Genomic DNA, 11116 nt, shown 5'->3' on the forward strand with positions numbered 1-11116 from the left:
CTGACTTCCTGCCCTTTGGGCAGGGGGCTGGACTCGATGATCTCCCGAGGTCCCTTCCAGCCCTAATGTCTATGAAATCTATGAAAAGACTGTCAAACTGGACAGTTTCTAGTTCAATACCAACTACTTTAGTGGCAGGGGGTCAGACTTGAAGATCTGTTCAGGTCCCTTCCGACCCTCGAAACTATGAAACTTTTTCACATGTGCATATATATAAAAAGCCTTTAGGCTCATCATCATTTGCATGTTACAGGGGTGAATACCTTAACAATTATCTGTGTTTTTTTTAATGCACCATGGTGGAAGATAAGAAATTTAGGAGGAAAAGAGACAAGTGATAAAGTTTATGACAAAACCACAACAGACTTGATTAAGCAAAAATATCATAACACAATGACAAACAGACCAAAATCATTTTTATTTTAAGTAATGAACTGTTGGTATAAAGTGGCGTAAATCTGGGACTGCACTTATTTTTTTTGTCTTGTTTGAATATAGAGTTGTCACTTAATTGATCAGCAGGCATCCAGGTTTTCTGTTTCCCATGGTAAAATGGAGTAAAAAGCAGATTTCCCCCTTTAACAAAGAAAAATGCATGTGGCAGAAAGCCACCTTGGTTTCTCCCCAAAAATCTCTGCCCTGTGACAATGTGATTAAAATCTCTGCGCTGTGACCATTTGATTAGGATGAGCCCAGCACAGGAGTCACACCTCAGGCTCTCTCTTTAGGTAACTTGAGCTGGCTCCATTCCTGAGGGAGGGGGGAAACCTGCTCCCTCTGCCTACGTGACTGGCATCAGCTACCTGGGTGAGGGGTTTCTGCCTGGTGTGCTGGAGTCTGCCCGGCAACTAGTGATGTATTTCAAATTGGTTGGCCAGCAGCCAACAGGTGCTGCCCTCCACTGGACCAGGTGAATGAGGTCACGGGGGCTACATAAGTTAGGACTGCCCAGGAGGAGGGGGCAGCCGCCATGCGGGGGTCTCAGAGGAGCTTTACAATCTGAAACTGGCTCTCTCCCCCATAACTCATGAGCAAGGAACTGCCTGCCTCCAAAGGGAAACTTCACCAGCCTTTGGAAGATGCTTGTGAGTAAGCTACTCAAGATCTGATTACATATCTAGCTGGCAGTAACTCAGATGCGTGATCAAAAGGCTACCTCAGCCAGACTGTTTGCTCTTTAGGATTTCTAGGATATTGCTCAGTCTTGTACCCTACTTTCACCCTACCCCTGTAATCAATAAAAGTTCTCCTTTGTGACCGGTGTGGGAGACTTAGAGGGGTGGGTCTAAATTATGCCTAAGAGACCCCTTAGGTCTGCGGACTAAGGGAGACTGTACTTTTTGCCCCCAGACTTGGGGAAGTGCCCCAAGTGCCTGTACTGGGTCGAGTACCCATAGGACTTTAGGCCTGTGTTTCCCTGAGGACACAGGGCCGAAAGTGAGTCCATTCTCAGGGTGGTTGCAGCTACGTTACCCCCCAGGCTAGCAAGTGTGATCCAGAAAGGGGTCGGGCCGGATGTAAGGCACCCCTAGGGAGGCATTCGGAGCCTGGCAGGTGGGAGGGCGCAGGGAGGTGGGCGGCTCAACGCAGGAGCACCCCCTACTGGCCCGCCACAGCGTATTTGTCATATTACCGGAGAAACCCATGGTTTTTGCACTTTTGCAAAGAGCTCTCTGCAGGCTGACAGTTCCAGCCTGCAGAGGGCTGCAGGGAGTAGGAGGAGGACGGTCAGGCAGGGGGCACCATGTGTATGTATATGCACATGGCTGCCAGGCAGCCTGGAGAGCAGCTCTCACAGGTAAGTTGGTGGGGGGGAGGGGTATGGATTAAGCCCCCCATAGGGATGGAGTGAGGGAGGGAGAAAGGAAGGGAGGGAGTTAGGCAGGGCTGTAATGCATGGCCTCTGCCCAGTCGGGAGGGGTTTGGGATGGGGCTGTAATGCATGGCTGTACCACCCTGGCTGGGAGCAGGACAAGGTCACAGACGGCTTGTCCAGAGGGCTGGGGGTGAGGTCAACTCCCTGCCACTGTGTGCACTCATTGGGGTGGGAGGGCTGTGGGACACGTGCCCTCCCAGATTTGTGTGTGGGAAAGGGGAGGGGGACCCATGTCCCCAGATCTGTGCACAAGGTGAGAGCAGGCGTGGGCTGCTCACTACAAGTTAGGGCTTCCACCCTGTTGCCCTTCCCGGAGCCTCCACAACCCAGCAGGTATGACCTGGTGCTGCAGGGCACAACGGGGCCACACAAGGAAGTTGCTTGCCACTGCGAGCTCCCTACAGCCCTGGTAAGGCATCCCCTGTCCACACGGTAGCAATGGGGGCAGCAACACACAGTTGTGCCCCTCACTGCTGCTTTGCACACAGAGGATGCATCACCAAGGCACCATGGAGATCACAGCTGAAAGCAGATTTAAAGCACAGCCCTGCTCTGCTCTACAGTGCTGGGTCGCACCCTTGGTACTGCAGAGGCCCCAGGGAGGGCAGCAGGGTGGGAGCCCGAGCCTTCAGCAGGCAGCCCACACCCACCCCCCACCCCACACACAGATCTGGAGACATATTTTTGCTTTTTAAATAGTCAATTCAATCAGTTCATGTTACATTGACAGGATTTTCCAAGATTTCCATTTGTAGCTTAACTTCTTCAGGCTGGCAGAAAGAATGGATTTAAATAAAAGGTCTAACCCCAATAAGTAAGTGGTACAAAAGAACAAAAACACCCTAACTTAAATCTCCAGCATAAGGTACATGGGCTCATACAGAGCATTTACAAATTCTCAGAATTCAGAACTAATTTGAGGCTGCTGTAAACTACAAGACTAGAGTATGCTAAAACACTTCTCACCTCTTTGCCCACAAGATCAGGAAGGTATAAAAACTGTGGAAAGGCATCTTGGCATTCACCTCAGCTGTTTGCTGCTCTGGTATACCACTTTATGCTTTCAGAAAGCAAACAACACAGAATATAACAAGACCATCTATTTAAAGCATTGCAGTGCTTCATCAAATAAGAAGTGCTATGATAATCCAGGACTAGTCTAATTCTGAAATATAACACTTGCTGAAAACTTCCATGTGGTCATTTTGTTTACTTATAACCTGCTGGGAACTGATTTTACTCTTCATGATACATCCTCACTTGGATGTCTTTGAAAAGGGCAGATTTACAAAGAATTGGATATCTTTAAAATACAGATAATTTTAATTCTGTACAGCACAGACATAAGGAAAGGCAAGACACTTATTAAACTTACCATTTTGATGCCAGTTCAACAGTTTTTTTCTCCATAAAGGATCAAACAAACAGTATAAGCCACCCTGATCTCAGACAATTATTTTTTGGAACCGACAACATCAGCTTCAGTGCTTTATACATTCCCCTGTCCCATTACACCTTCATTCCCATCTGTACTACTCTTCATGGGTCACATCCCAAACTCTGTCAAGCAACCACGCTTTCCTTCCTTTCACTCAAAAATATTCAATTCTTCCACCATATCCAAGAGAAACAAATATATTTAAATATGCACAGATTTTTCTGTGCTAATGCTTCTTCTGGGTATTCCAATAAGTCATTTCTTCTCTCTCTGATTTTAAGTATTTCATGACAGACAGTATTTATATTTTGCAATTGATATAATGCCAAACATTGTCAGCACTCACAAAACAGCAAGTCTTAGTAATAGTTAGACTAATGCCTAAGAGATGTCAGAGCACCATGTTTTTCATGCAGTAAGAAAAAAGAATCAGCAATCATCACAAACTCCCACACACGAAAATTCTTACTGATTGCTAGCTTATCAGCGAATATAAGAATTTGCAGAGCTGAAAGTGCTTGTACTGAACTGCCAATCTGTTTTCAATTGTGACAAATTTGGTTAAAATCTTAACTGGTTAAAAATCTTAACTGGCATGTTTTTCAGTGACAGATCACATCACCTTATTTCTTGCACATAATCTGTAGTTTTTAAGTGCTATCTTAGCATAAGCAAGCCAGAAGAACTTTTATTCCAGGCTGTTCATTATGTAAGTTTAAATGGTCTCCTGATTTAGCAGTACTTCTGACATTGTTTCAGGACTAAACAGACACACACCTTCAGAGAAGTCTAGCTGTCATTCCCAACCTCCTATATAATTACAGTTCAGTCTTTTCAGTATTTCCCAAATAGTCAAAGTCTAAGATTCCTAACTCAATTTACAAAGTTATTTGTAACAAAAAATAAAAAACCTTTCAAATCCCAAACGGAAGCTAGATGGTGATGCACACTCTGTAAGAAAGCAGTAGTTTCCATGAACTACTCACCTTTTAAAAGAAGATGCAACAAGAGAACATTCTTGTTCACCAAGTAAGAGAGCTGTTCTGCAACAGGCAGGCACATTCAGATCCTCTTATCTGTTAATTCAAACAAACAAACAACCCTATCAGTATAGAAGTTTCATTTAAGCCCTCCTGCTCCAAATGGGATATCAAACTAAAGGTGTACTTTGAAATGTGCAACATCAACCAGTTTAAACAGCCCTTCAAAGGTGCATATGAAATGATCCAATTCTGAAATTCAGGCCTCAAACTTGGTCAAAAGCCAGCCAAGCTTTTTTAACTTTAAGGAATGAAGTCAAGTCTCTTGTCAATATTCTGTGTTAAGCAAGGATCTTTAGCTTTCACTGTCAACAGACTGAAGCCATACACACATGCACCCCAAAACTATGTAATTGGGATACTTGTAAAAGAGTAAGTACTTTGTACTTAACTTACAGCCATCAGAGATCAAAAAACAACTTTTTGCCCATTTTAGGCACACTTCACAGACTCAGCTTATAATCTTTTGGTGGTAGTGTCTCTTGGGGCTGCACTATACAACTTTTGTGTCACTTGAATGGTTTGGGAGGCTGCTTCATCCTTTGTATTTATAAAGCTATCTATAAAGCTCAAGGTGCTGGGGGGTGGGGAAAAAAGTGCCATTTACTAAAAAGACTGTAGGACAATTCTGCTAGACACAGACTGAAATGAAAGAAGCTGTCACATTAAAAATAATGACTTGTAAACATATAGACTAGGGATAGAGATTTTGGGGGGCCATACCAATAGCCGATTTTTAAGGAGGTATATCGGCTGATACTGATCCGATTTCCAATATGCAGCTCAGCAGCTTGAAGAACAGTGTTCAGCTGGTAGTCTGTTGTGGTGGAAGAAGCAGGGGAAGGGAAGAGGCATGGGAAGGGTAGAATGAGGCCCCTGCAGTAAGGAAGTGGGGCTGGGGCAGGTGCTGCCCAGTCAGGGCAGGGTGGGGCATGGGATGAGCCATGGCGGTCTGGCGCCGAGAGGCATGTGCCCCCAGATTTGTGCAGGGCAGGGCAAGCAGGTTGTCACTGCAGGCTAGGACCGGGACTGCACTGGGGTCTTCCTGATAGGGGAGTTGAGCCAGGCAACACTCAGGACGGGCAGCGCTGGGAGGGGCAACTGGCTGCAGCCACCCTAGAATTTGCCATAGCACCCAACCCTCCCTCCCAGCGCTGCCACTGCCCGCCCCCAGCACAGCCTGGCCCAACGCCCATCAGGAAGACCCCAGCGCAGCCCCAGGCCCAGCCCACCCAGCCCCATGCAATCTGGGGGGCACACACCCCCCGTGAATTCCCAGGAGTGCACAGTGGCAGGAGCCACCCCACCCCATGCCCCCTGGACAAGCTGCAGCTCAGCCCCGTGCCCCAGCCTGCCAGCCCCTCTCGATCTGCACCACTCCCCCATGCCCCTTCCCTTCCCCCACAACAGACTTACCAGCTGGACACAGTGCTCCACGCTGTCCTTCTAGCCGCCTACATGCTGAGCTGCAGCTGCACGCATACACAGGGCACTTATTGGACAAAACAGGAGTTGCATCAGACAAAAAAGCTGATTTCCAATGCAGTCAATTTTCTTGATATCAAACCAATGTATCGGTGCATCTCTAATACAGATCAAAACTCCAAGTAGCTGTCTAACAAACCTGAGAAACAGGAACTCACCTAAAGCAAACTACTGATGTTGAATGAGCCCCAGAAAAACCATCTCCTAACTTTAGGTAAAAGTTAGTTTATTTATGAAACAGAGAGTCTGTCTCAACTGACAGCTTGCCACTTCAACTTGTTAAGCAGTACAATCAGTACATCACAGGCTGCCAAAGATAGCCTGTGGGTTAGATCTAGCCCACTGCCCTATCATCCAGACCTGGCGCCGCCCGTGGGTCTCTGATCTGAGCAGTGCCAGCAGCACTCAAGGCTGACCCAAGGTGCACGCAGCTTATGGCACTGCACCATACCAGCCCTGTATCCAGCATGTAGGGCCAATCAACAAACCTGAACCACGCTGCAGGACCTAATGAGTTTGACACCTTTGGTATAGCTGGTTTACAAGTGGCTTTGTCCTGGACAAATTATCAGCTCTAGAAAGATGCATGAGCTTGTGGCAGAATACTTAAACCTCCCTGGACATTTCATCATGAACCTCAGCACAGCTGTTTTTGAGCAACGAACTTTAAATACCATCTTGATCATAGAATTGCACAAGTCATCATTCAGAGACTAGATTATGTTAAATATGGTTTACACTATGGGTTAAGAATCTGTAGTCCCTATTACCCGGATTAGTTTCTGTGATGCCTTTGTCCCTATGAGTAGTTTACTTATTTGCCTCTCCCACCACTGCCCTGCCCCCCTTTTCCTGTCTTTTGTATTCACATCACTGTTTGATAAACTACTCTGTACATGTCTTCATGGCATCTGATAAACTTTTGATCTCAGTTTATGAATTTCTGATTTAGTCAGTCTATAAGGTGCATCTCTACCCAACTTTTGTTCTAGACAGACAGGCACAGCACACAGACCACCTGGTATGTGGTGTTAAATAACTACAGGAGAACCATGAAGGCTGCTTGCAGATGCTTTAAAAAAACAAAACAAAAAACAAAAAAGACAAAACAAAAAAAGTGCACTTTACTGAAAGACACAGCACGTTACTTCAACTTGGCTCTGCAGCGTCTATATAGATCAGGCACTTCAGTGGAGCTTTTTGGCACTTTAATAGCTGATCCAATCGGGGCTGTCTCGTCTGGGTATACAGTGGGGTCAGCGCAGGAGCACACAGAGTTTAAAGTAAAGCGCCATTTGTTTGTTTTTGTTTATTTGTTTGTTTTTAATGTCTGCAAGCAGCCTTTGTGAATATACAGACTGGTATATATGGAATACCAAACCATAACTACTAAAAGTTTCAGATGCAACTTGAGTGCAACTGTAATTACGAAAAGGTGATGCATCATATTTCATTTTGATGTAATGACACTGGTTCAACATATAAAATTTAAGCCTCAGGTAGGGAATGGGTCTTTAAAAATGGAGAGAAATACCCAAACAAGGCCCATTAAAAATTTAGACAATGATGGGGAAAAAAATTAAATGAGCTTCTACCGGTTGATACTATACAAATACAGCAGCTAGATGAACTCACAAAACTAACTGAAAGCCCAAAGTTTTTCAAAGACAATAATACAATACATTTGAAACAGAAGATTCCAGGAGCTGAGCAGGCATCTGAATGAAGCAGTGAGAAATATCTCTACTTAGTCTGGTAAATCTTTTTTGTAGTAGACTCTCTTATGAGCCAAAATTTTTCTGTACAGCCATTAAATAGCTTTAATCCACAGGGTTTAATCTTCATGCTATCAGATGTAGAGACTGCTGGTCCAGCTGCAACATTTGGCCTCAGCTCTGCAAAACAGTGCCCAAGAGATTTGCAAGTGTAAGGGTAGATTGGACTGGCTAATACATCATCTTAGAGCACCAATACTTACATTCTCTGGCTGGAACTACCTTAGTCTGACACACCTTTCTGAAAAACTTGGGCTGCTTGCAGACATTAAAAACAAAAAAAAACACCACACACTTTACCAGAAGCAGCAGTGCATTACTTTGACCTGACTCCACAGCTTCTGTATAGATTGGGAGCTTCAGCAGGTCTTTTTGGTGATTCAATCAGCTATTAGATAAAAGCACCAAAAAATACCCACTAAAGCACCAAATCTATACAGACGTCAGGCAAGCTGGGTCCAACTAACACATTGCCTCTTCTGAGAGTGTTGGGCTCAGCGCAGAACTGCACAGAATTTAAAATAAAGAAACGTTTGGGGGAGAGGGGGTTGTTTTGTTTTTTTAACATCTGCAAACAGCCTTAAGGCTTAGCAGATGGAGATAGAGAGTGGGTGTAGGGTGGGGGAAGGAAAAAGGCACAGAACTGATTCTTTATACAAAAAATCAAATGCATTTGTTATAGACTTAGCGCTTATTCTTTGCTGTGAGCAGAACACTGGAAGTGGATCTGCTGAAGGGCCTCTCAACTTCTGGAATGCGCTCAAAAGAAGCTTTCAACTCCCACTGTGGTCTTTCAGCTTAGCTGATTTGCAGGGTCTTTCTGAGTACCTAGCAGATAAAACGTTACCAATCCAAGCCAACGAAGAATATACCACTTACATCAGGAAGCTATATACCTATGGAACAGGGATGATTTTTCTTTCCTTTTCCACATATACAGCTTATACCACATGTAAGGACTTCTGTAGCAATGCCCTGAATAGAGGACAGGAACACACATTCCCCGAGCTAGATGGATGGCCCTGAGAAAACCAATTCATATAAGCATGCCCAGGACTCTGAGGATCACTGAGCTTGAGTTTGGAGATGGTCAAACTGTATTTGAATGTACAGTCCTTGAGAAGAACAGTGAAAGAAACATAAAATTCCCCAATACATACATTTTTTGATCTGTCCACTAAAGGTTACATTACAAGAGGAGCCCTTAGAAGCCCATGATGTGTCTAAACAGATCTCAGCCCACCGTCCACAGATATTCATGCAAGTGTAGGCTGCTATATGACCAAATTGATGCAGGCTCACACTGGTATTTGAAGACTCCTATCTGCCCTCTTAAGCACCTTTTCTGGAAGCTGAACATGCCCATTTACTTCAACCTCTCCTCATATTGGAAGCATTGAGGCAATCCTGACTTTGCCTTTACCCTTAGCATACAGTAGAATCCATATTCTTCCCAAGTTAAGTTCTTTTATATCCAACCCCCTCTCCCTTTCCTTCTCCCTCTCCAATCTGCAAACTCACCAGGATTATATATAGCTGCAGCAAAAGGCTGCATGGAGCCACTGATATGCTCTAGCTGTTAACCGTGGCCTCGATTGGAGAAGCGACACCAACTGAAATCATTTGCACAGGACCACTAAGGAGTTTCAGCTGAGTGGAGAAACAGTGCCCTTCAGAGTAAAGGCCAGAGCAATGAGATGAATTGCTAGTTTTCAATTCAGCACTCTGCATATTACAAAGGTTGTGAACCATCCCCATATGAAAAAATCCAGATTCTGCTGTACTAGCTTACATATGGAAAAAGCTTACAGATTTGAATGTACAAGGCAATGCATGGGTCAAGACATCTTCTGAATGACACAACTCCAATAATGAGCTAACTGAAGTCACACTATACTTTTCTTGATATTGCAAGTGATCATTCAAATGCTTTCACAAAGTAGGATGCAAATTTGGAATTCTGCTTTGCACAGATTAGGCTGAGCAGACTGTGCTGCCTCATTTGACTTCATATTTAAATTAGCCAGTCAAAGGATACAACAAATAAGTAGCGTTTCAGCAATCATCTAACATCTGTGACTAACTGAATCAAGTCTACAACACCTTTCCAAATACTATTAAAATGAATACTTTCCAGGCAATCTGGCAGACTAATCAGCATGGCATGATGTAGTGGCAAGGAGTGGTACAAGAACAAGAAGCAGTAGTGCCGAAGGTGTCAGGAACACATACAATAAGGATCCTGAACCTTGTCCTCCTCTTCAAATAGAAGATACAGAAATAAAGAAGTTCTGCATCAGAAAATAAGGCCACTGAGGGATGACTCCAGTTCAGGAAGTCTGAATTATTGATTCACTTATGCTCTGTAGGAAGAGGTCTGTTCAGTCTGTCCACATTCTACAGACATGGTTAATGAATTGCTGAACTAATAATGGAATACTATATGCATCCGTTCCACAGCTGTACTATTTCTCTAAGCACAGGAATGATCTCACCCTTCTCTGCCTTTTCACATTTAACAGGGCACCATCTGTGAAGATCCAAAAGGACTATCTGAGAATCAAAAGATAGAAACTCCCTAAAAAAAAGCTGCAAACTAGTCCCAACTCTAAAACACTTATATGCCCTATTTTCTCACTCTCTTACACTAAGTGATGTTCCCAGTGAACTTATCAATCCACTCCTGACAAATCCATCACTAAACTCCTTGTTGGAAAGAATGGGGAGAATGGTATCCCTATGCATACTCTGGGTCTTTCCACCAAGTAAGGGAAAAAAGAATCATCTGCAGGGTTATTGAAATGTAACTGCACTCAACATGTACAGACTTTTTCCAGTCCTGTAAATGGGTAGTTGTACGTTGTCATGGAAAGGGAAAGAGACCATGGTGCCCAGTAAACTAAGACAAACCCTTGCTGTTGCTTGAGGAACTGTCTGAAGTTAATAACAGTGAACAAAACTTCAAATCTGTCTTAAGGAATGGCAGCTTTAATCATCCTCAAATATATTAAAGTTTCTGTATTATATCAGGAGACTTTTCTATGTTGACTTGCAGGTCAAGAACCCCAATAGCTGAAAAATGGTGTGGAGCAAGTCCTGAAATTCCTGCTGTAACTTTCCTCTGATAAGCCAGTTGCCTAAGCAGGATACACCGAAATACCATTACGTGTGCAGCTGCTACTCTCAAGAAATTTATAAACAATCTTTAGAGATGCTGAGCAGCCAAAGGATACCACGAAACCATGAATTTCCTGTGCCTGAGATGTATGGTAAAAGTTAGCATCCTGAGGTAGGATCACAGTAAAGAAGGGCTGGAAGGGACTTCTAGTTCAGGTAGGGTCATACCTAACTAAACCACCTCAGCCAAGTGTCTATCCAAGTTGCTCTTAAAAATTTCCAGGGATAGAGAGTCCACAACTTGTCTAGATAATCTGTTCCAATGCTTGACCATCCTCCTAGTCAAAGTTCCTCCTAATCATTTCATAGACATTAGGGCTGGAAG

The 11116-nt window shown here is 44.1% G+C and overlaps 1 protein-coding gene across 3 annotated transcripts in view; it reads right to left on the reverse strand.

The window, feature by feature from the left end:
* WASF3 (WAS protein family member 3) overlaps positions 1 to 11116 on the reverse strand; it is a 129328-nt gene that overhangs the window by 72412 nt on the left and 45800 nt on the right. For 2 of the 3 annotated variants that reach the window (XM_019530149.1, XM_019530152.1), the window contains exon 2: positions 4301 to 4390. The exons of the other annotated variant lie outside the window; for it this stretch is intronic. The gene's annotated coding sequence lies outside the window, so the exon portion shown is untranslated. The remainder of the gene's footprint in view (positions 1 to 4300; positions 4391 to 11116) is intronic. 3 annotated transcript variants of the gene reach the window in all.

Source organism: Crocodylus porosus, unplaced genomic scaffold (genome assembly GCF_001723895.1).
Source record: "Crocodylus porosus isolate Cpor-Errol unplaced genomic scaffold, CroPor_comp1, whole genome shotgun sequence".
In the NCBI taxonomy this organism is placed as follows: domain Eukaryota; kingdom Metazoa; phylum Chordata; order Crocodylia; family Crocodylidae; genus Crocodylus; species Crocodylus porosus.